Genomic DNA, 27545 nt, shown 5'->3' on the forward strand with positions numbered 1-27545 from the left:
CACGTGCAGCTTGGGGGGGTGTGAAAACCCCGGGACCCCTAGTGGTGGCGCAAATACCCAGTGTGGTTGTTCAGGTGTGTGTGTTTGCGAGTGTGCGGAGATGCATGCTTTCCAGCACGCATTGTGTGAGTGAGACCCCCTGTGCAAGTGAAGGGTTGTGTGTGAGTGAAAGCCGACGTATGACAGAAACTGTGTGTGTAAGATAACGGTACATGAGAGAGATGACGGTCGGCATGCGGGAGCACGCAGCCGCATGTCCGAGTGTCATGATGAGGTATGTGAGCGTCATGGCACGTAGGAGTTTGAACGCGAGGGTGCGACGACGACGGTGCCTGACGGTCGACAAAGGCCGAGTAGCGGCCGTAGATGTTTTGGGGACCGTGCCGGGTTTGCATGGCAGCGCGTGCGGGGTCCGTGCTGTGCAACGCACGAAGCCGCCACGTGCGCGCTTGCGGGAGTGAAGCCCGGTCCGTAAACGCATGCGGTGGATTAGCTGATCCCGCGGTCGGACAGAAGGTAGGCTGGATGTGGATTTGGACCGGATGGGTTCTCCACGCGCGCGTGTGTGTGAAGCTCCGACGGGCAGAGCACATGTGTTCATGTGGGGAACCCCTCGAAACGCGAGGCTTGCTTTTGAATGCGCAGGGTGACATCATGGCTGCACGTAGGGTTGGAATCCAGCAGGAGGGTTATCCCTGCCGGATGGTACCGTCCAAGGAGGGACGAGGTGCACGAACAGCTGCCATGACGTCATGGGAGTAAAAGAGCGCAGGTTGCGAGTTGCCGCGCTTGTGTACGCATTTATTAAAAAAAAAAACAAGCCTCGCTTCGAGTGAACAGGATTCCCGGGCAAGGGGTGGAAGACCCCCTTGGCCCGGGCACAGGATACCACTAGTTAGGGGGAAGGGTTAGTTTAGTTAGACCGGCTCCACGGGGCAGGGATAAGTCCTCATCGGACCCGTGGAACCCCACCCGTGGCTGGTTTATGGCAATAGTTCCAGGAGGGTCACGACTGAATTGTCCGTCCGGTGGGCGACACGGTTGCGATTAGAGGTACGCGGCCGATCGCACGCCGGCGGGCGCGAATTCGTAACAATATATACAGTAAAACCCTCTTAATTGGTGGCCTTTTTAACCGCGAAATCGGCTAATCAGCGGGTCCACCATGGACCGCAAAATTTAAACATGAAATAGTAGTATTTTTTGGGTGGAATGTGGGTCTTTGATCTCAACCGCGGTCTGAACCGTTGTACAAGTGTGAATGCGCAGATGTTGGTGTAAAACACAATGGCTTGTCAAATCATTGAGATATGTTCGCGAACCGCCAACACCTGTCTTTGATCTCAACAGCGGTCTGAACCGTTGTACAAGTGTGAATGCGCAGATGTTGGTGCAAGACACACAATAACTTGTCAAATCATTGACATATGTTCGCTAACCGTTGACACCTGCTATAATCCGCGGTTAACTCCTTAAACCGCCATTTAACCCGACAATTGAGTCCTTTTTGATACGCGGTGAGCGAATCTGAGGTGGTGGGGTGTCAGAAACTCGCTCTCACCTCTTCTGTATAAAACCTCAGGCCAAATCCATCTCAATCATAACCTTAGACTACTTACTACAGACCACACATTGATTATCCACGATTCTATGACCATTCTACAGCTTTCTACAGCCTTTTCAAACATCGAAGCTAGCTTCTTCTTCATCTCCCTCCGACATTGCTGTGATGTCATCAGTCAACATGCCGGGGGGAAAAGAGGAAGCACACATCCAGAACTGTTTCCAAAAAACTTTTGTTACTGGACAGGATTGTTTCTGGGAAGGAGAGTAAAGCTAAGATATCCAGGGAAACTGGGGTACAAGAGAGTACCTTGAGAGGATGGGTGAAGGAGGGGGCCAACCTTCGCTCCTTCATGCAGGACCTCAACGAGGAGAGCGGGCTGAGCCGCAAGAGAGCCAGGAAGGCTCAGGATCCAGCGTTGGACAAGGCTGTCTTCGACTGACTCACTTATACTCCCGATCCGCAGTCCGTTGGTACAAGATTATATGTTATTAATGTTATTCGCGGTTTTCTTAATATTATTGACAGATCCGCGGATCGTCTAAACCGTGGATTTTTATTTTATGGACCCCAACGGCCGCGATTTAAAAGAGTTTTACTGTACTCGCATATACCCGTGCTCCGCACAGAGTTGAATGGGTGGCAAAAGGTGGATGAGGCATAATAGTGATGTTATGGGAAGCTGGGGAGGGTGTCATTAGGGATGTGATGCACTATGGTTACCTTTCCTTTGTTTTCTAAAGGACCTCCCTGTAGATGACATTTTTGGGTGAGTGTCTTGTTGCTGAATCGTCCTTGTGAGGAATTATTGTCCACTTTGATAGATATATAGGAGTAACCTCTTGCACATGAAAATGCAACATATAGTTGGCCATGGGAGAACACAGGGGCTGGGAGGTATATCCCGAGTTTGTCAAATGTTTGGCCCTGGCATTTGTTTATGGTCATCGAGTATGCGAGTCTGACTGGAAATTCCATCCTCTGCAGTGTGACTGGAAGGTTGGCGTCTGATGGGGCAAGTTTAACATGATATAGGTCTATCCCTAGACTGAACAGGAGCAGTGGAGGGTGACTGAGAATAAGAATGCAAATTTCAATGAACGGCACTTTTTGGCGCACATCCGACGATCGAACACCGCTGGACGCTTTAATTTGAAGATCACACACGCAAGACACAACACAGGTAACGATGGCAGGTGAGAAACGTCAAATTACGCAGAGACGTTAACAGAAATAATATATTTTTTTAAATAAATCTTTACTTTAACTACAATGTTTCTTGTTTCATTTTTTGTGTCAAATTCACCTTCTGAGGTTGTCAGCATGTGCAGAGGAGGGTTTAACATTGCAGACACTGTTTTCTAGGAGTGGCATTATGCCTCTCGGCACTGACGGTCTGTTGACGACAGACGTAATGACGTCAGCGAATGACCGATGATGTCATGACGGAATTGCGCCTCTCAGCGGTGACGTCACACGTCGCCATGCAAACGAACGTAAAAATTCGAAAATCGCCCAAAATTCCCAAACGTGTCCATCTGGCGCGATCTCACATAGCCCATGCTGTTAATTAGACCACAGAGCACCCACATGCCGAAAGTGGGGACAATCCATCCGGCAATTTTGGAGGAGATACGTCAAATTACATGCAGACGTTAACAGAAAGAATATATAGATGTATGTATATATATATATATATATATATATATATATATATATATATATATATATATATATATATATATATATATGTTGTTATAGATTTCCACCCGCTGGCGTGCGGACGACCGCTTCTAGCCAATGGCGGCCACTCTCGCCCACAGAACGGACAACCTAGTCGCAGCTTTCCGGATCAACCGCCGAAATCCCGCTACGGGTGTGTTTTAAGCACACCACAGCCTAGTCAACACTCTACCCGCGCTACGAGGCAATCGCCGAATTGTCGATATACCTAATTAATCGCGCGGGCAGACTACCGAGAGACTGTACTTCAACGGGGCCGCTTGGAAACGAGCCGCTCAAGCAGCTTGCTTCGTTTTGGGATAGCCGAGCGGGGTATTATCGCGAAAGCCCCGTTGGATCCGATTCTATTATCGGCTATTAAAAAGCCAGCTATTATTCCGAACTCAATACGGCAGTTCAATGAAGGAAAAGGACGCGACGAACGGGTTAACGTTCACACAAGCACATTTATTTGCACACGTATACGGTCAAAGCAGCAATGCAGGGATATACAAGCATGCAATGAATGGGGTTAGGGACAAGACGCGAGCAAGTCAAAGACTTCAACCGTATGTTGATTCTGTACAGTCACTTGCACTTAACATCAGTTCTACCTAAGGACATGGTGCCACAACGTTCATGCAAGGAAACAAGGAAAAACCCCAGGAAAGACGAGGGGTAGACTGGACCTCTTGGGTCTTTATTTGTACGGAGCTGTGATGACCGCAGAAGCTCCAAGAGGCCGGCTGGTTATCTTCACCTTTGTGGTGCCTCGCTGGGGCGACCCGCGACGTCCCGTCCTCATGGCAGCTGGCGTGACCGCGGTTCGGCCCAGGCCTCGTCTGATGGGCTGGTGATTCGGGCCCAGCCGGCAACGCCTCAGAGGAACGAACGGGTCTTTTGCTCTCTTAGAGTTGATGCTCTCTTTAAGAGCCCGCCTGTCCCACAGCACCGCTCGGACTGTCCCGAAGCCCGATCACCTCGGACCGTTCGGTGTGAGCTGGGGACCTCTCTCCGGCTCTCCCCACGTCCCGCACACGAACGCACAGTTCTGCACAGCACGGCAGGCTTGGCTGCACTCCCAGCTCCCATCTCCTCGGCGAACCCAGACCTCCACTGCCCTCCACTGGACTCGAACCTTGCTCTTTACACCACTCCAAACCCAGACCGACTGACTGACTGACTGACTGACTTGGCGCTCTGCGCGCTGTTATATGGGATCCGTGAGGCGAGGTTTGATCTCTGATCCTTCACCTCTGACCCCCCGCTGGCTCCGCCCCCTTCGATCTCCTGATCCGAATTTTGTGAAACGTGGAGAGAGCGGACGTGGCAGAAGACAGCCCCAACAAGCAGACGTGGCAGAGATCACTGACGCTGGCGCCGAGGAAACCCCCGCCTCTGTTTGCAGCGATGCTGTTCGCTGGGAACTCGCCGTGGCTGGCGCAAAGATGGCGGCGTTTGCGGAGTTGAAGGTGAGGTGATGGTGTTCGTTGTTGGTTATCGGGGGAGATGTGGTTTAGGAGATGGTGACTGTGGTTGGCGTTGTGGAGAAGGTGGTTGTTCCTTGTCTGTGGGGATACTGGCGATTGTGGAGAAGGTGGTTGTGGTCGGCGTTGTGGAGAAGGTGGTTGTGGTGGTTCAAATGCGGTTGGTCCAAAATAACGATAGCAAAAGAAAAAACGGCTAATTCAAAGATCACAGCCCTGCACACGAATAATTCCCTTTAAACATTGGTGGGGAAATCTATCTGAATACAGACTTAACGACTTAACTGATCTAAGGACCTAAATGGTGCTCTGTGAATTTCCACAACCGTAACAATATATATATATATATATATATATATATATATATATATATATATATATATATATATATATATATATATATATATATATATATATATATATATATATATATATATATATATATATATATATATATATATATATATATATATATGAGCCTGGTGTTGGCGCAGTGGTTAGGGCAGTGGCTTGGGATCCAAAAGGTCCTGAGTTCAAGCCCCATTGAGCCACTGAATTAATACACCAGGGGGTTGACTCAGCCTGTCATCCTTCCGAGGTCGGCGAAATGAGTACCAGTATACTGGGCCGGTGTATACCCTGGTTAAATAGGTGTACCATATCCCTGTGTCGTAAGAGGCGACCAGGGTTGCGTCAGGAAGGGCATCCGGCGTAAAACATGTGCCAAATCTCTATGCGGATCATATGGATGATCCGCTGTGGCGACCCTAAACGGGAGCAGCTGAAAGAAGAAGAAGATGATTTATATACACACAGAAACACACACACACACACACACATTATGGAGACATATATATATATATATAAATATTATATAGACATAGACATACACCGATGAGCCAAAACATTATGACCACCTGCCTAATATGCTGTTGGTTCTCCATGTGCCACCAAAACAGCGCCGACCCACCGAAGCATGGATTCTACAAGACCCCTGAAGGGTCCTGTGGTGTCTGGTACCAAAACATTAGCAGCAGATCCTTCAGGTCCTGTAAGTTAAGAGGTGGAGCCGCCGTGGATTGGACTTGTCGGACAAGCACATCCCACAGATGCTCAATCGGATTGAGATCTGGAGAATTTGGAGGCCAGGGCAACACCATGAACACTTCATCGTGTTCCTCAAAACATTCCCAAACAATGTGTGCAGTGTGGCAGGGCACATTATCCTGCTGAAAGAGGCCACTGCCCTCAAGGAATACCTTTGCCATGAAGGGGTGTACCTGGTCTGCAACGATGTTTAGGTAGGTGACACGTGTCAAATTGACATCCACATGAATGGCCGGACCCAGGGTTTCCCAGCAGAACATTGCCCAGAGCATCACACTCCCTCCACCAGTGCATCCTCGTGCCATCACTTCCCCAGGTAAACGGCACACACGTACACGGCCATCCACGTGATCTAAAAGAAAACGGGACTCATCGGACCAGGCGACCTTCTTCCACTGCTCCAAGGTCCAGTTCCGATGCTCACGTGCCCATTGAAGGCGCTTACAACGGTGGACAGGGGTCATCATGGGCACTCTGACCGCTCTGCGGCTCCGCAGCCCCACACACAGCAAGGTGTGATGCACTGTGGATTGTGACACATTCCTCCTGTAACCACCATTAAAATTTTCTGTGACTTGTGCCACCATAGACCTTCCGGTGGTTTGAACCAGATGGGATAGCCTTTGTTGCCCTCACGCATCGATGAGTCTTGGGCACCAAACACCCTGTCACCGGTTTGTGGTTTGTCCCTCCTCGGACCACTGTCGGTAGGTACTCACCACTGCTGAGCGGGAGCACCCCACAAGCCTTGCCGTTTCAGAGATGCTCTGACCCAGTCGTCTGGCCATAACAATTTGACCCTTGTCAAAGTTGCTCAAGTCTTTACTCCTGCAAATTTCTCATGCATCCAACACATCAACTTCAACAATTGACTGTTCACTTGCTGCTGGATATATCCCACCCCTTGACATGTGTCATTGTAACAAGATAATCAATGTTATTCACTTCACGTCCTGTCAGTGGTCATAATATTTTGGATCATCAGTGTAATACATATATACATACATAGACTCCATATATATATATATATATATATATATATATATATATATATATATATATATATATATATATATATATATATATATATATATATATATTACATATTTGTGGAAATGGGCCCTTTGTGGGTTATTAAATATAGGATTAGCCCAGATCCCCCCTTAAATGCATGTTTAGCCAGGTGGTTTGGTAATCGGACGTTACATGTGTGTCGGGAGGTGGAGCAGGCAACCCAGTATTCATACGGTGATGGTGTACCGAGAGGCGCCTACTTTTTCCCTTCACCCCTTCTAACGAGCCCCCACCCAGCGCCCTGACAGTCAGTCAGCAAGACGTGCCAGCAACCCATTGGCGGGGAGCTGCTGCGGGCTCGAACGATGGACGAATCACGTGTCCCCGGAAGCGGTCTGCAAAGCCCGCCCTGAAAGGCAAGGAAGGAACTGCTTTTGTCTGTCTGCGATCTACGTTATGATGAGTGGCTTGGTTGGCTGTTCCTCCTCGGCCGTGGATCCAGCGTGCAGGTCATCCAGAGGTTCATCCTGAATCTAACCACGGAGCCTCTGACTGTTCTGATTCCCTGCACGGCTCGACATGTCTTTTCATCCCATCGATCCACCTGCAGAGTCCAACACCCAGATTTGGCCTAGTCTGGTGTACAGGCCAGGCCTGGATTTACATACTGGACCTTGTGAGAAACCAGCTGGAACAACCACAGATCTTCCTCTCCTGTGCTGTCGACCTTACAGGTGCTGGACGCGCCGAGGCTGGTGCGTGAGCGGTGCCGACAAAAAAACGTCGTCACCGCCATCTTGCCACGCAGCATGCGCGAGCGGTGCCGATAGGAGTACGAGCGCCATCTTGCCACACTGCATGCTCGAGCTGGGTGCTCGAATCCGACACCATCGGCTTGCCACAAGCCGCATTCGTGCCTTCGACACTTTTCTTCTCGTCCATGAGGCACCACCAAGTACTCCGTATCTTGTATGCATGTTGTCCAAGCACACACACACACACACACACACACACACACACACACACACACACACACACACACACACACACACACACACACACACACACACACACACACAAGCATTTAAAGGCCATTTTCCCCACTAAAGCAGGGGTGAGCCTTGCGGGCCCCATGACAATCTTCTCAACTTTACCCTGTTTTCTGCATCTCCCCTTCTTAATCCCCTTGCCCACATTTCCTCTTCCACCACATTTAGCCAAGTTTTTCTCGGTCTTCCCCGTCCTCTACTTCCGACTATACTCATTTCCAACACTCCTCTCACCCAGTCACTTTCATCCTTCCTCAACACATCACCCAACCATCTCAACCTGTTTCTCTTCACAACCTCCATCACAGACTCTATTCCCATCATCTTCCGCAAGTCATCATTTGTCTTCCTCTCTCTCAACGATACTCCACACATCCACCGAACCATTCGCATTTCCACCCTTTCCAGCCTTTGTTGCTGCTCCATGTTCAGTACCCATGTCTCACTCCCATAAATCATCGTACTCCTCACACATGTAGCATACACCTTTCCCTTCAGCTTCAACGACACTCCCCTCTTCGTCAGCACGCCACTCAGTTCCCGAAACTTCTTCCATGCACATCTCACTCTAGCAACCGTCAAAGAGTCTGATCCACCTTCTCCATTCAGCATGCCTCCGAGATAGCAAAATGTTTTCAACCTTCCAGCTTCACACCATCTCCAAGATCCAACTCAACAATTCCTTCATCTGCTGCTCCCTCGATGCACACCTTACACTTGAATGTAGCTGCCACACGGGTTAATGACCCTCTCACCTCTCACAGCTAGGGTGAAGTGCACGGTGAGGACGGTTCGAAACAGGCTCCTCGGGGCAGGGCTGAAATCGTGCAAAGCTAGAAAAAAGCCCTTCATCAATGACAAGCAAAGAAGAGCCAGGCTGAGGTTTGCAAAAGACCATAAGGATTGGACCGTAGAGGACTGGAGTAAAGTCATCTTCTCTGATGAGTACAATTTTCAGCTTTGCCCAACACCTGGTCGTCTAAAGGTTAGACAGAGACCTGGAGAGGCCTACAATCCACAGTGTCTCTCACCCACTGTGAAATTTGGTGGAGGATCGGTGATGATCTGGGGGTGCTTCAGCAAGGCTGCAATCGGCTGATTTGCCTTTGTAAAGGACTCATGCATGAATCAAGCCACATACAAGGTTGTCCTGGAAGAACACTTGCTTCCTTCTGCTCTGACAATGTTCCCCAACTCTGAAGATTGGTTTTTCCAGCAGGACAATGCTCCATGCCACACAGCCAGGTCAATCAAGGTGTGCATGGAGGACCAGCAGATCAAGACCCTGTCATGGCCAGTCCAATCTCCAGACCTGAACCCCATTGAAAACCTCTGGAATGTGATCAAGAGGAAGATGGATGATCACAAGCAATCAAACAAAGCCGAACTGCTTGAATTTTTGCGCCATGAGTGGCATAAAGTCACCCAACAGCAATGTGAAAGACTGGTGGAGAGCATGCCAAGACGCATGAAAGCTGTGATTGAAAATCAAGGTTATTCCACAAAATATTGATTTCTGAACTCTTCCTAAGTTAAAACATTAGTATTGTGTTGTTTAAAAATGAATAGGAACTTGTTTTGTTTGTATTATTTGAGGTCTGAAAACACTGAATCTTTGTTGTTATTTTGAGCAGTTGTCATTTTCTGCAAATAAATGCTCTAAATGACATTTTTATTCAGAATTTGGGAGAAATGTTGTCAGTAGTTTATAGAATAAAACAAAAATGTTCATTTTACTCAAAACACATACCTATAAATAGTAAAACCAGAAAAACTGATAATTTTGCAGTGGTCTCTTAATTTTTTTCAGATCTGTATATATCAACAAACTCACTTAAGATATACTCCCTAGAACTTGGGTTTAAGAACATGGAACCCCACAACATACTGCACAAAGAACAACTGGACACTTGTATACATTCAGTGATGGATTTCGAAGTTGAAGATAACACTCTTAGGTGTACAAATATTTGTAACAAAACAAGATTTTGAACAAATGTTTAACATTATCACAATTCTCACCATAAAATTCAATGATAATAAAACATTACCCAAGGTACACACACCTGACATTGAACTTTACTCAGGAGTTGCCAATTCAAAAGACAAAAATGGAAAAGTGTACATGTGCAAACACAATCCATGAAAAAAGACCGACACAGAGACACGGATAAAGAAAGGAAGGTCACAGACACAATACAAACCATGAAATCATTGGAGGATACATTTGGGGGTTAATTTACATCCTGCGATGTCCAATTGGAGGCGCTATGCTGTCTCTGACTGACATTCAAGATGATTTCAGGGTTATTACAGTGACAACTAGAGGGGGAGCACTCGGAAGAATGCAAAACCTCCGCCACTAATACTGCTGGGTCACTCAAGTGAATATCTTATTCATTAAATATGATGTCAACAATGCTGACAGAGTTATAGTTCTTTTCTCCAACATTTTTGGAGGGGTTGGAAATCACTTAAAACATGTAGAAATGCAAAAAAAAAGAAATCGAAATTTTGTTGAAAAAAAAGTTGCAAAAATTTTTTTTTTCTCTAACAATTTTTTTTGGGGTGGGGGGGGGTTGGAAATCACTTAAAACATGTAGAAATGCAAAAAAAAAAGAAATCGAAATTTTGTTGAAAAAAAAGTTGCAAAAATTTTTTTTTTCTCTAACAATTTTTTTTGGGGTGGGGGGGTTGGAAATCACTGAAAACATGCAGAAATGCAAAAAAAAACATTTTTTTCTCTAACAATTTTTTTTGGGGGGGGTTGGAAATCACTTAAAACATGAAGAAATGCAAAAAAAAACAAAAACATTTCACTAACAATTTTTTTTGGGGGGGGGACCAAGTCCAAAATCTAATGGCATGATCCTTGGACCATACCTCACTCCCCCACCAAGTTTCATCGAAATCCGTCGAGGAGTTTTTCCGCAATACTGTTCACAAACAAACAAACAAATAAGACCCATATCTTGCCAAAAGGTGACCACGTGTGACTTCTTTAAGGTCACACTGAGGTGAACAGAGCTGCTATCCACCAGGAGCGACTCCTTGAGGAATATCTGCCTATGAGAGATTCCGATGACAATCGTTCTACAGAGTAACCATGAAAAATATGCGTTTGCCTCATAACGTCACCAAATGACGTCATAATGTCTCAAGCTTGACATATCTAGAAAGCACTCATCGAGGTGTTCAATTTGAGGTACTACACGATATGGTACCTAAGATTTCAAAATTTGACCTTGGGGTCAAAAACGTTCGACCTCCAGCGCCAACCATGAAGGTCAAGGCCGATCGCTACCAAAAATTAATCAGATGAGCGCCAGACCATGAACTATATTCCCATGAAGTTTGAAGACGATCCAATCAAAACTCAAAAGATAAGGGTTTTGTCGACTCCCTTGATTTGCGACAAAGTGACCTTGACCTTGAAAATTTTATGTGCTGAAAGGGACCTCTATAGGACTCTGATATGCGAAGTTACAAAAATTTCCAATAATAACTGTGCTCTGCAGAGTGATCGATACATGATTACAGACAAAAAAAAAAACATACATGCTGACTAACATGTCTTGCAAAAACTTCGTTTTGGCAAGATAATAAACCAATGTCACCCCCAGGGTGACCAGTATCTTGCCAAAATGTGAACATGAGTGACTTATTTGTTTGATTAAAGTTACTCAAAAAATCAGGGTCTCGTCGACCTTGATACTTGACCTTTGTGACCTTGACCTTAATATTTTTGTATGGTTAATGGTTTCTCTCTAGGACCGTTGTACATGAAATATCAAGAGATTTTGATGAGAACTGAGGAAATAAAATTTTCATGAAAATCCGTTTTTTCGTCATGACGTCATCAAATGACCTCATAGCGTCAAACTTTGACAGATCTGGAAAGCACTTATCAAGCGCTTTCATTTGAGGTATTACTCGATATGGTATCTAAGATTTCAAAATTTGACCTTGGGGTCAAAAACTTTCGACCTCCAGCGCCAACCATGAAGGTCAAGGCCGATCGCCACCAAAAATTAATCAGCTGAGCGCCAGACCATCAACTATATTCCCATGAAGTTTGAAGACGATCCGATCAAAATTACTCAAAAAATAAGGGTTTCGTCGACTCCCCTGATTTGCGACAAAGTGACCTTGACCTTTAACCTTGACCTTGAAAATTTTATGCACTGAAAGGGACCTCTATAGGACTCTGATATGCAAAGATACAAAAATTTCCAATGATAACTGTGCTCTGCAGAGTGATCGATACGAGATTACAGACAAACAAAAAATAAAAAAATTTTAAAAAACATACAAGCTGACGAACATATCTTGCAAAAACTTCATTTTGGCAAGATAACAAACAAACAAGCAGTCATAGACTGGTACTTACGAAATGGTCAACTTGACCTCTGACCTTGTCTAATAAAAGCTGCCTCGAGAGAAGGTAGCGGCCGCAAACCAGAAGTTTCTACGATGATTCTGTACCAAACCATCAAAAATCGTAACGTCGACCGAAGCAAAAATCTCCATTTCTCCACGCAATTATTTTATCAAAGGTCACAAAACCGTAATATTCGGCCATCCACCAACAATCTTTACATAATCCGACGGCTTAGCGAGTCAGGCATGCGACGATAACCTTTATTGGGATAAAAAATGACTTTTAAACACCATCTTTATCGAAAACACCGTCAGTGCGCACACGCAAAACCATACGTGACTCAACGACGGGTCTGCTCGAGCGCACTGCATCACGGGACGACCGGTGACGTGTCGAGTGAAATATTTTTTATACAATCTTAAAACGTCTCCAAAACATCCGATTTTTACCAGAATTCCGACAACCGAGTTTTAAGCATCCAAAGAGATCGCAAAAAACCGAAGACAAAATTAAAATCGAAGTTAAAACGAACTCGTAACGTCGAGCAAAGCAAAAATACTCCATTTCTCCACATTAATTTAAGGAATTATGTTTGACCTCACTGTGACCTTGACCTTTGACCGATTTTGACCAAAATCTAATCAGCGCTAGCCATCACCCTCCTGAATCACTTGGTGTAATTTGACATTGGTAGCGTCTTCCATTCTCGAGTTATTGTGCCTACAAACAAACAAACAAACACACAAACAAACACACAAACAAACAAACAGAAACGCAAGTGATCAAGATACTTACGAAATCTTTAGATTTCGTAAGTAACAAGCAGTCATAGACTGGTACTTACGAAATCGTCAACTTGACCTCTGACCTTGTCGAATAAAAGCTGTCTCTCGAGAAGGTAGCGACGCAAACCAGAAGTTTCAACGATGATTCTGCACCAAACCATCAAAAATCGGAACGTCGATCGAAGTAAAAATCTCCATTTCTCCATGCAATTATTACGTATTATTTTATCAAAGTCACAAAACCGTAATATTCGGCCATCCACCAATAACCTTCACATAATCCGGCGGCTTAGCGAGTCAGGCATGCGACGATAAACTTTATTGGGATAAAAAATGACTTTTAAACGCCATCTTTATCGAAAACACCGTCAGCGCGCACACGGAAAACCATACGCGACTCAACGACGCGTCTGCTCGAGCGCACTGCATCACGTGACGACCCGTGACGCGTCGAGTGAAATATTTTTTATACAATCCTAAAACGTCTCCAAAACATCCGATTTTTAGCAGAATTTCGACAACCGAGTTTTAAGCGTCCTAAGCGATCGCAAAAACCGAAGACAAAATTAAAATAGAAGTTAAAACGAACTCGTAACGTCGAGCGAAGCAAAAATACTCCATTTCTCCACATTAATTTACGGAATTATATTTGACCTCAATGTGACCTTGACCTTTGACCGATTTTGACCAAAATTAAATCAGCGCTAGCCATCACCCTCCTGAATCACGTGGTGTAATTTGACATTGGTAGCTTCTTCCGTTCTCGATTTATCGTGCCTGCAAACAAACAAACAAACAAACAAGCAGTCATAGACTGGTACTTATGAAATCGTCAACTTGACCTCTAACCTTGTCTAATAAAAGCTGTCTCTCGAGAAGGTAGCGACGTAAACCAGAAGTTTCTATGATGATTCTGTATCAAACCATCAAAAATCATAAAGTCGACCAAAGAAAAAATCTCCATTTCTCCACGCAATTGTATTATACCTTAACGTAACTCAATGACGCGTCTGCTCGAGCGCACTGCATCATGGGACGACCCGTGACGCGCCGAGTGAAATATTTTTATAAAATCTTAAAATGTCGCCAAAACATCCGATTTTTAGCAGAATTTCGACAACCGAGTTTTAAGCGTCCTAACCGATCGCAAATACCGAAGACAAAATTAAAATCGAAGTTAAAACTAACTCGCAACGTCGAGCGAAGCAAAAATCTCCATTTCTCCACACAATTATACATTAACGTAACTCAACGACGCGTCTGCTCGAGCGCACTGCATCATGGGACGACCCGTGACGCGTCGAGTGAAATATTTTTTATACAATCTTAAAATGTCTCCAAAACATCTGATTTTTACCAGAATTTTGACAACCGAGTTTTAAGCGTCCTAAACGATCGCAAAAACCGAAGACAAAATTAAAATCGAAGTTAAAACGAACTCGTAACGTCGAGCGAAGCAAAAATACTCCATTTCTCCACATGAATTTACGGAATTATGTTTGACCTCACTGTGACCTTGACCTTTGACCGATTTTGACCAAAATCGAATCAGCACGAGCCATCACCCTCCTGAATCACATGGTGTAACTTGACATTGGTAGCTTCTTCCGTTCTCGAGTTATCGTGCCGACAAACAAACAAACAAACAAGCAGTCATAGACTGGTACTTACGAAATCGTCAACTTGACCTCTGACATTGTCTAATAAAAGCTGTCTCTCGAGAAGGTAGCGACACAAACCAGAAGTTTCTACGATGATTCTGTACGAAACCATCAAAAATCGAATGTTTTGGATGTTTGACCTCACTGTGACCTTGACCTTTGACCGATTTTGACCAAAATATAATCAGCGCTAGACACCACCCTCCTGAATCACGTGGTGTAATTTGACATTGGTAGCTTCTTCCGTTCTCGAGTTATCATCTTTTGGATGTTTGACCTCACTGTGACCTTGACCTTTGACCGATTTTGACCAAAAGCTAATCAGCATTAGCCATCACCATCCTGAATCACGTGGTGTAATTTGACATTGGTAGCTTCTTCCGTTCTCGAGTTATCATCTTTTGGATGTTTGACCTCACTGTGACCGATTTTGACCAAAATCTAATCAGCACTAGCCATCACCATCCTGAATCACGTGGTGTAATTTGACATTGGTAGCTTCTTCCGTTCTCGAGTAATCTGTACCAAACCATCAAAAATCGAATATTTGACCTCACCGTGACCTTGACCTTTGACCGATTTTGACCAAAATCTAATCAGCACTAGCCATCACCCTCCTGAATCACGTGGTGTAATTTGACATTGGTAGCTTCTTCCGTTCTCGAGTTATCGTGCCTACAAACAAACAAAAAAAAAAAACAGAAACGGAAGGCATCATTATACTTACGAAATCTAAAGATTTCGCAAGTAACAAGCATTCAGAGCCTGGTACTTACAAAATCGTCAACTTGACCTCTGACCTTGTCTAATAAAAGCATGAATCAGTCAGAAGCCCAAGGGGAGCTTGAATTCTGAATTCATTGTGGTCTACGACTTTACACTGTGGTTTGCAGATCATGAGTCCCAGACAAAAACTAGATTTCTTATAAAAATTCCATTTTTTTGTTTTTATTTTTAAAAAAAGTGATTCAGTACCAGCAGGATATGCCAGATAATAGGTGTATTACTTTTCAGAAGAATCTGATAAAAGACTTATTATTTATTATATATATCAGTTATTCATCGCTGTTCCAGAATTTCGACAACCGAGTTTTAAGCGTCCAAAGCGATCGCAAAAACCGAAGACAAAATTAAAATCGAAGTTAAAACGAAATCGTAACGTCGAGCGAAGCAAAAATACTCCATTTCTCCACGCAAAACCTTAACGTAACTCAACGACGCGTCTGCTCGAGCGCACTGCATCATGGGACGACCGGTGACGCGTCGAGTGAAATATTTTTTATACAATCTTAAAACGTCTCCAAAACATCCGATTTTTACCAGAATTCCGACAACCGAGTTTTAATCGTCCTAAGCGATCGCAAAAACCGAAGACAAAATTAAAATTGAAGTTAAAACGAACTCGTAACGTCGAGGGAAGCAAAAATACTCCATTTTTCCACATGAATTTACGGAATTATGTTTGACCTCACTGTGACCTTGAACTTTGAACGATTTTGACCAAAATCTAATCAACACTAGCCATCACCCTCCTGAATCACTTGGTGTAATTTGACATTGGTAGATACCTCCATTCTCGAGTTATCGTGCCTACAAACAAACAAGCAGTCATAGACTGGTACTGACGAAATCGTCAACTTGACCTCTGACCCTGTCTAATAAAAGCTGTCAAAGGAGAAGGTTACGATGCAAACCAGAAGTTTTTACCATGATTCTGTACCAAGCCATGAAAAATTGAATTTTTGACCCCACTGTGACCTTGACCTTTGACCGATTTTGACCAAAATCGAATCAGCACTAGCCATCACCCTCCTGAATCACGTGGTGTAATTTGACATTGGTAGCTTCTTCCGTTCTCGAGTTATCTTTACCAAACCATCAAAAAATCGAATACTTGACCTCACCGTGACCTTGACCTTTGACCGATTTTGACCAAAATCGAATCAGCACTTGCCATCACCCTCCTGAATCACGTGGTGTAATTTGACATTGGTAGCTTCTTCCGTTCTCAAGTTATTGTGCCTACAAACAAACAAACAAACAGAAACGGAAGTCATCAATATACTTACGAAATCTTGAGATTTCGTAAGTAACAAACAAGCAGTCAGAGACTGGTACTTACGAAATGGTCAACCTGACCTCTGACCTTGTCTAATAAAAGCTGTCTCTAGAGAAGGTTGCGACACAAATCAGAAGTTTCTACGATGATTCTGTTCCAAACCATCAAAAATCGAATGTTTGACCTCACTGTGACCTTGACCGTTGACCGATTTTGACCAAAATCTAATCAGCACGAGCCATCACCCTCCTGAATCACGTGGTGTAATTTGACATTAGTAGCTTCTTCCGTTCTCGAGTTATCATTTTTTGGATGTTTGACCTCACTGTGACCTTGACCTTTGACCGATTTTGAGCAAAATCTAATCAGTACAAGCCATCACCCTCCTGAATCACGTGGTGTAATTTGACATTGGTAGCTTCCGTTCTCGAGTTATCTGTACCAAACCATCAAAAATCTAATAATTGACCTCACTGTGAACTTGACCTTTGACCGATTTCGACCAAAATCTAATCAGCACTTGCCATCACCCTCCTGAATTACGTGGTGTAATTTGACATTGTTAACTTCATCCGTTCTCGAGTTATCGTGCCTACAAACAAACAAACAAACAAACATACAAACAAACAAACAAACAAACAGAAACGGAAGTCATCAATATACTGACGACATCTTTAGATTTCTTAAGTAAAAAACAAACACACAAGCAGTCATAGACTGGTACTTACGAAATCGTCAACTTGACCTCTGACCTTGTCCAATAAAAGCTGGCTCTTGAGAAGGTAGCGACACAAACCAGAAGTTTCTGCGATGATTCTGTACCAAACCATCAAAAATCAAATGCTTTGGATGTTTGACCTCACTGTGACCTTGACCTTTGACCGATTTTGACCAAAATCTAATCAGCACTCGCCATCAGCCTCCTGAATCACGGTGTAATTTGACATTGGTAGCTTCTTCTGTTCTCGAGTTATCTGTACCAAACCATCAAAAATCGAATATTTGACCTCACCGTGACCTTGACCTTTGACCGATTTTGACCAAAATCTAATCAGCACTAGCCATCACCCTCCTGAATCACGTGGTGTAATTTGACATTGGTTGCTTCTTCCGTTCTCGAGTTATCTGTACCAAACCATCAAAAATCGGATATTTGACCTCACTGTGACCTTGACCTTTGACCGATTTCGACCAAAATCTAATCAGTGCTAGTCACCACCGTCCTGAATCACGTGGTGTAATCTGACATTGGTAGCTTCTTCCGTGCTCGAGTTATCGTGACTACAAACAAACAAACAAACAAACAAGCAGTCATAGACTGGTACTTACGAAATCGTCAACTTGACCTCTGACCTTGTCCAATAAAAGCTGTCTCTCGAGAAGGTAGCGACGCAAACCAGAAGTTTCTACGATGATTCTGTATCAAACCATCAAAAATCGTAACGTCGACCGAAGCAAAAATCTCCATTTCTCCACGCAATTATACCTTCACGTAACTCAATGACGCGTCTGCTCGAGCGCACTGCATCATAGGACGACCCGTGACGCGTTGAGTAAAATATTTTTTATACAATCTTAAAACGTCTCCAAAACATCCGATTTTTACCAGAATTTCGACAACCGAGTTTTAAGCGTCCGAAGCGATCGCAAAAACCGAAGACAAAATTAAAATCAAAGTTAAAACGAACTCGTAACGTCGAGCGAAGCAAAAAATTTCCATTTCTCCACGCAAAACCTTAACGTCACTCAACGACGCGTCTGCTCGAGCGCACTACATCATGGGACGCACCGTGACGCGTCGAGTGAAATATTTTTTATGCAATCTTAAAATGTCTCCAAAACATCCGATTTTTACCAGAATTTCGACAACCGAGTTTTAAGCGTCCTAAGCGATCGCAAAAACTGAAGACAAAATTAAAATCGAAGTTAAAACGAACTCGTAACGTCGAGCGAAGCAATAAATCTCCATTTCTCCACATTAATTTACGGAATTATGTTTGACCTCACTGTGACCTTGACCTTTGACCGATTTTGACCAAAATCTAATCAGCGCTCGCCATCACCCTCCTGAATCACGTGGTGTAATTTCACATTGGTAGCTTCTTCCGTTCTCGACTTATCGTGCCTACAAACAAACAAACAAACAGAAACGGAAGGCATCAATATACTTACGAAATCTTTAGATTTCGTAAGTAACAAACAGAAACGGAAGTGATCAATATACTTCCGAAATCTTAAGATTTCATAAGTTATGAACTTTCACCCTTTAAAAATCGTGCGAATAAATTATTGAAATAGCAGCTCCTTTTTACCTTCGCCAGCGAATGTGGAAGGAGGTTATGTTTTCACCCTGTCCGTTTGTTACTTACGAACTCTTTATTTCCCCCATTAACATTTGCCAACCCAACACTCTTACATGCCAATTTCAGGATTTCCTCAACTCCCGTCTCTCACTCTCCCTCTTTCCCTTCCTGTTTGTTTATCCCCATGCTGGTTGCGACCAATTGTTGCCCCACTATCATACTGTCAATTAAACCTCGCTCTTTCAGGAACCTCGCTCTGGTAGGACAAAAAAAAAGCAAATTCACCCAAGGTGAAACAGTTTGGTTGCCGTTGTGGAGGTAAGCACCAGCACAGCACATTCTGGTTTTGAAAATAAAACAATACCATTGCTGTTGGAATATAGGTCATCAACAGCGAGTTTGTTGAAGATCGACACTAGCTGCTGGGATGAAATATGTCTTTCACAGCATTACAAAACAGAGCAACTCGGGATGATCACAGACGACACAGCTATGGACATGAATGGACTTCCTTCAAATTTGTTGAGGAGGTAAACGAGTCAACATGCAGCTGGGCATTGCAGCATCGGTGTCATTGGTGCCGATACAGATTTACAGTTGTCGTCTCAGTTAATGTTCCTTGCAACCTTCACAGATCCACAATGTTCTTACAAAATCGTTTCATATTTAAAAGGTCCTTGTCAAGGATGGAAAAACTAACCTGACTTAGATAACCCTCACCTCAAAGATGTCAAGGCTCTTCCTCTCATTAGTTGTGTCAGGGGATAGACCTGCACTATTAGGAAGGAACTGGTTGTGGAAGGGGGGGGATCAAATCCAGCTGGTACAATATTTTTACCTTACATACTGTGGCAGAAGCACCACATCATGAATAGAGAGGAATGATTGAGCTGCCCTTATTGCTATGGTATCGGATAAGGACAAGAAGGTGAGACTGTGTGGAGACTAGAAAGTTGTCGTAAACATGTGGGTAGACCCTTTACCAAATGCAGAAGACTCGTTTGCCACATTAGATGGTGGGAAGTTCTTCAGTGAACAAGACTTATCCTTTGTGTATCAGCAGTTGGAACTGGAAGCTGAATCACAGCAATATTTGACCATCAATACTCATCAGGGCCTGCACCGATATAAACGATTGGCTAATGGCGTGTCAACAGCACCAGTAATCTTCCAGTACTTTATGGACCAGAATTTGCATGGTTTGGACAAAGTTATCTGTTTCCGGGATGACATCTTGGTTATAGCACCGACAATGGAAGAGCATGTGGAAATGATGGATCAAGTTCTGTCCAGATAACAGGCACATGGATCGAGACTGAAGTTCACCAAATGCATATCACTGTAATATTTAATTGGGTACCTGGGTTACCAGATTGATGCTCAATGTCTGCATCTAACCGATGAAGATGGTGGCCATTGTAAATGCTCCGGCATTCACTAATGTCGCAAAGCTACGCTCATTATTGGATTTGTGGAAATAATCTGGATGTTTTTTGGCAAATTTATCCACATTCTTGCAACCGCTTTATGGGTTGTTGCAAAGAGGTGACAAATGGAGTTGGTCCCCAGAGTGAAAAGCGGCATTCTGAGCTTGGAAGGAAAAACTTTTGAATGGCAGGTGGTGAGCTCACAATGACCCAGAAAACCTGTTTCGGTTACATTGTGATGCATCCTCTTCGGGAGTGGAGCATTGATTTCACACATATTACCTTCGGGTGAGGAGCAACTTCCAACATTTGCATTGAGGAAGCTGTCTGCAAGCAAAACAATAACATATTTACATTGAAAATGAGGTTTTGAGTGTTGTTATTGGAGTTAAGAAATTACATAAGTAATTGCATGGATGCAAATTAATTTCGTTAACAGATAACAGACCTCTGAAAGCTATTTTGAGAGAAAGCTCTGCTGTTGCAACACTGGGAGCTTTAAGAATGCAATGTTGGCCCTCAATTTTATTAACCGACAATTCTTACAAAGAGTAAAGGTGGTCTCAGAACCATGCACATATGGATGCATTGTCATGGCAGCAGTGTATGCAGTTCGCGGAGGATGACAAGGATGTGCTGTTCCCAGTTTTAGGCATTAAAGGGGTGTCTGTTACCCTTAGGGATTTTGCAGAAGAAACTAGATGAGATCTGGTTCTTGCTGAGTTCTGGATTTCACATTAAGTGAATGGCCCAATATTTTAAGAGATTTAACTCATCCACCATTCTTTGACAGGATATTTTAAAAAGCAATTGTCGGCAGACCAAGGTTGTATCATGTGGATTGCTGGAGTGGTGATACCCTCAAAATTCCAGGAAAAGGTTGTTTCCCAACATGCACAAGACATCCTCAAGTTTCACACAAGAAGGCTTTGGCTCATGGATCACTATGGTGGCCTTGGAGCTGGCAGGATAGCCTAGACCCTAGAGGCATGTGCATTCACCCTCTGGATTGTCAAGCCTGGGTTTGAACCTTGGCCCAGCTTTCAACTGTCATCCGGGTGACTCACAGGCAGGGTGATACATGTATGTGCACCATCCATGGGAAGGATGTTAAAGCAGATGTCCTGTTCTCTCTGCTGATGTTAGTTGGTAGACAGTAAAGATCCTACGGTATCCTTCATGAAGAGTAGGCAAGTTATCACCAGCACCATGAACAAATTACAAATTCCTGCTTCGATGCAGGTAGCAAGTGGTGTTGTCTTCTTGGAGGATGCTTGACACCGATTTACAATACTTGCTATCTCACTGTGGTTGCTGTCTGGACAATATAAGGTTCGACGTAAAAAATAAACAAAAATTGGCAGGTAGTTCACACATTTCATGTGAGTGGCCTTCTTTGGATATAAAGGACATCCAAGACATGGTGGTTTGAACTTGAGGACATTCAGTTTTACATTCTTGGTATTGAAATACACCACCTTGGTAGCTCATCAACATTGCTTATTTGAGCTCGAGGAGTTCCTTGGGGACAGCTATTTGGCTGGCTAAAACTAAAGAAATACCCATCAATGACTGTAAACAATTACAGAAAGTCAACAAATGGACACAAAGCATTGCAAAGCTGATGGAAGTCTGTGTAGCCATGCCAAGCAACCGGAATGTGTGCCAAAAAAATAATAACAAGAGCACAAGTGAGCACAATATACGCCCGAACCAGAAGGTATATACAGAATTGTGCTACTACATGGAAAACAGCATCCTGGTTGCCATGGCAACCACTTTAGATGACGAACGTATGTCGCGACACACCGTCTCCACAGTCTGTACCTATGTACCAAATATGAAATGTGAAAGTTGAAAACTTTGGGAGTTCGAGTGCGGACAGGAACGGACGGATGACTGTTATCACATAATACGCCCCGAAATATATATATATATATACACATATATATACATATACATACATCGGGCGTATAAAAACTGCACCTTCTCCAGTGAAGAAGATCTCAACCTCACTATGAGACAGAGCTATGCACCAAAGCAAAAAGCTTAAAAGATGCTGCCTTCCTCAAAAACAATACAAAGCTCGAAAGTCTAAATGAACAGAAGATATGTCAGTGAGCTGGAGCATAAGGAGACCGTCCGGCATTGCACTCTTGAGGCATCATGTAAAAAGAATACTGAGGACAGGTGACATTAACTTTGGTGCATGGCAGTTGTCAGACTCAACACAGAAACTTGTTGGAGTTTCAGACAATTAGAGGCTGTCTGGGATACAGTGATGTAGTAACAGCAACGCATCACAACTTGGTCCACAAAATGAGGTCCCATAAAACGAAGATGAGGAATATGCTCTACATTCTGAACCCACAAATGGAAATAACATCCAATTAAAGAAGTCTGAATAATATGACACGCGCGCGCACACGCAAACACACACACACACACACACACACACACACACACACACACACACACACACACACACCAAAGTCGCAAAACCACACACACACACACACACACCAAAGTCACAAAACCACACACACACACACACACACCAAAGTCACAAAACCACACACACACACACACACACCAAAGTCACAAAACCACACACACACACACACACACACACCAAAGTCACAAAACCACACACACACACACACACACACACACACACACACACACACACACACACACACACACACACACACACCAAAGTAACAAAACCACACACACACACACACACCAAAGTCACAAAACCACACACACACACACACACACACACACACACACACACACACACACACACACACACACACACACCAAAGTAACAAAACCACACACACACACACCAAAGTCACAAATCCACCCACACACACACCAAAGTCACAAATCCACCCACACACAAACAAAATCACAAAACCACACACACACACAAACACAACCCCCCTCCCCACACACACACATACACAAAACCCCACTCTCACACATACACAAAACCCCACTCACACACACACACACACACACACACACAACCCACACACACACACACACACACACAAACCCCCCCCCCACACACAAACACACAAACCCCACTCTCACACACACACCAACACACTCACCACAACTCTCACACACACACCAACACACAACCCCCCCACACACAAACACACAAACCCCCCCACACACACACACACACACAAAACCCCACTCTCACACACACACAAACACACAACCCCCCACACACACACACAAACACACAAACCCCCCACACACAACCCCCCACACACAAACACACAAACCCCACTCTCACACACACACAAACACACAACCCCCCACACACACACAAACACACAAACCCCCCCCACACACAACCCCCCACACACAAACACACAAACCCCCCCACACACACAAACACACACCCCCGCCCACACACAAACACACAAAACCCCACTCTCACACACACACAAACACACAACCCCCCCACACACAAACACACAACCCCCCACACACAAACACACAACCCCTCCACACACAAACACACAAACCCCCACACACACACACACACAAACCCCACTCTCACACACACACAAACACACAACCCCCCACACACACACAAACACACAAAACCCCACTCTCACACACACACAAACACACAACCCCCCCCCACACACAAACACACAAACCCCACTCTCACACACACACACACACACAACCCCCCCACACACACAAACACACAAACCCCCCCACACACACAAACACACAAACCCCACTCACACACACACAAACAGACAACCCCCCCACACAAACACACAAACCCCCCCCCACACACAAACACACAAAACCCCACTCTCACACACACACAAACACACAACCCCCCCACACACAAACACACAAAACCCCACTCTCACACACACACAAACACACAACCCCCCACACACAAACACACAAACCCCCCACACACACAAACACACAACCCCCCACACACAAACACACAAACCCCCCCACACACAAACACACAACCCCCCCCACACACAAACACACAACCCCCCCATACACAAACACACAACCCCCCCCACACACACAAACACACAACCCCCCACACACAAACACACACACCCCCCACACACAAACACACAACCCCCCACACACACACAAACACACAAACCCCCCAAACACACAAACACACAACCCCCCCACACACACAAACACAAAAACCCCACTCTCACACACACACAAACACACAACCCCCCCACACACACAACACACAAACCCCCCAAACACACACAAACACACAAACCCCCCCACACACAAACACAAAAACCCCACTCTCACACACACACAAACACACAACCCCCCACACACAAACACACAAACCCCCTAAACACACAAACACACAAACCCCCCCCCACACACAAACACAAAAACCCCACTCACACACACACACAAACACACAACCCCCCCACACACACAAACACACAAACCCCCACACACAAACACACAAAACCCCACTCTCACACACACACACACACACACACACACACACACAACCCCCCCACACACAAACACACAAACCCCCCCCCACACACACACAAACACACAAACCCCACTCACACACACACAAACACACAACCCCCCCACACACACAAACACACAAACCCCACTCACACACACACACAGTCACTACCCCACTCACACACACACACACACACACAAACCCCACTCTCACACACACAAACACACAACCCCCCCCACACACAAACACACAAAACCCCACTCTCACACACACACACACACACAACCCCCCCCACACACACAAACACACAAAACCCCCCCCCACACACAAACACACAAAACCCCACTCACACACACACACAAACAGACAACCCCCCCCACACAAACACACAAACCCCCCACACACACAAACACACAAACCCCCCCACACACACAAACACACAAACCCCCCACACACAAAACCCCACTCTCACACACACACACACACAACCCCCCACACACAAACACACAAACCCCCCCACACACAAACACACAAAACCCCACTCTCACACACACACACACACACAACCCCCCCACACACACAAACACACAAACCCCCCCACACACACACACAAACACACAAAACCCCACTCACACACACACAAACACACAACCCCCCCCACACACACACAAACACACAACCCCCCCACACACAAACACACAAAACCCCACTCTCACACACACACACACACACAACCCCACTCTCACACACACACACACACACACAAACCCCACTCTCACACACAAACACACAACCCCCCCACACACAAACACACAAAACCCCACTCTCAAACACACACACACACAACCCCCCCCACACACAAACACACAAACCCCCCCACACACAAACACACAAACCCCACTCACACACACACAAACAGACAACCCCCCACACAAACACACAACCCCCCACACACAAACACACAAACCCCCCACACACACAAACACACAATCCCCCCCACACACAAACACACAAAACCCCACTCTCACACACACACAAACACACAACCCCCCCACACACAAACACACAAACCCCCCACACACACAAACACACAAACCCCACTCACACACACAAACACACAACCCCCCCCACACACAAACACACAAACCCCACTCTCACACACACACACACACACACAACCCCACTCTCACACACACACACACACACAAAACCCCACTCTCACACACACAAACACACAACCCCCCCACACACAAACACACAAACCCCACTCTCACACACACACACACACACACACAACCCCACTCTCACACACACACACACACACACACAACCCCACTCACACACACACAAACACACAACCCCCCCCACACACAAACACACAACCCCCTCCACACACAAACACACAAACCCCCCCACACACAAACACACAAACCCCACTCTCACACACACAAACACACAACCCCCCCCCCACACACACAAACACACAAAACCCCACTCTCACACACACACAAACACACAACCCCCCCCCACACACAAACACACAAAACCCCACTCTCACACACACACACACACACACACAACCCCCCACACACACACACAAACACACAAACCCCCCCCCCCACACACACAAACACACACAAACCCCACTCACACACACACAAACAGACAACCCCCCCACACAAACACACAAACCCCCCCACACACAAACACACAAAACCCCACTCTCACACACACACAAACACACAACCCCCCCACACACAAACACACAAAACCCCACTCTCACACACACACAAACACACAACCCCCCACACACAAACACACAAACCCCCCCACACACAAACACACAACCCCCCCACACACAAACACACAAACCCCCCCACACACAAACACACAACCCCCCCACACACAAACACACAACCCCCCCATACACAAACACACAACCCCCCCCACACACAAACACACAACCCCCCACACACAAACACACACACCCCCCACACACAAACACACAACCCCCCACACACAAACACACAAACCCCCCAAACACACACAAACACACAACCCCCCCCACACACAAACACAAAAACCCCACTCACACACACACAAACACACAACCCCCCACACACACAAACACACAAACCCCCCAAACACACAAACACACAAACCCCCCCCACACACAAACACAAAACCCCACTCTCACACACACACAAACACACAACCCCCCCACACACACAAACACACAAACCCCCAAACACACAAACACACAAACCCCCCCCCCACACACAAACACAAAAACCCCACTCTCACACACACACAAACACACAACCCCCCCCACACACACAAACACACAAACCCCCCCCACACACAAACACACAAACCCCACTCTCACACACACACACACACACACACACACACACAACCCCCCCACACACAAACACACAAACCCCCCACACACACAAACACACAAAACCCC

The 27545-nt window shown here is 45.2% G+C and overlaps 1 protein-coding gene across 12 annotated transcripts in view; it reads right to left on the reverse strand.

Moving 5' to 3' along the window:
* The window catches only part of ARID4B (AT-rich interaction domain 4B), a 234781-nt gene that overhangs the window by 204652 nt on the left and 2584 nt on the right, over positions 1 to 27545 (reverse strand). Inside the window, exon 1 of one of the 12 annotated variants that reach the window (XM_085869442.1) lies at positions 13169 to 13187. The exons of the other annotated variants lie outside the window; for them this stretch is intronic. The gene's annotated coding sequence lies outside the window, so the exon portion shown is untranslated. Of the gene's footprint in view, positions 1 to 13168; positions 13188 to 27545 lie in introns of those variants that run through there. 12 annotated transcript variants of the gene reach the window in all.

The sequence above is a fragment of the Eptatretus burgeri genome, chromosome 2 (genome assembly GCF_056783735.1).
Source record: "Eptatretus burgeri isolate ZD-2024b chromosome 2, Ebu_testis_v1, whole genome shotgun sequence".
Taxonomy (NCBI): Eukaryota; Metazoa; Chordata; class Myxini; order Myxiniformes; family Myxinidae; genus Eptatretus; species Eptatretus burgeri.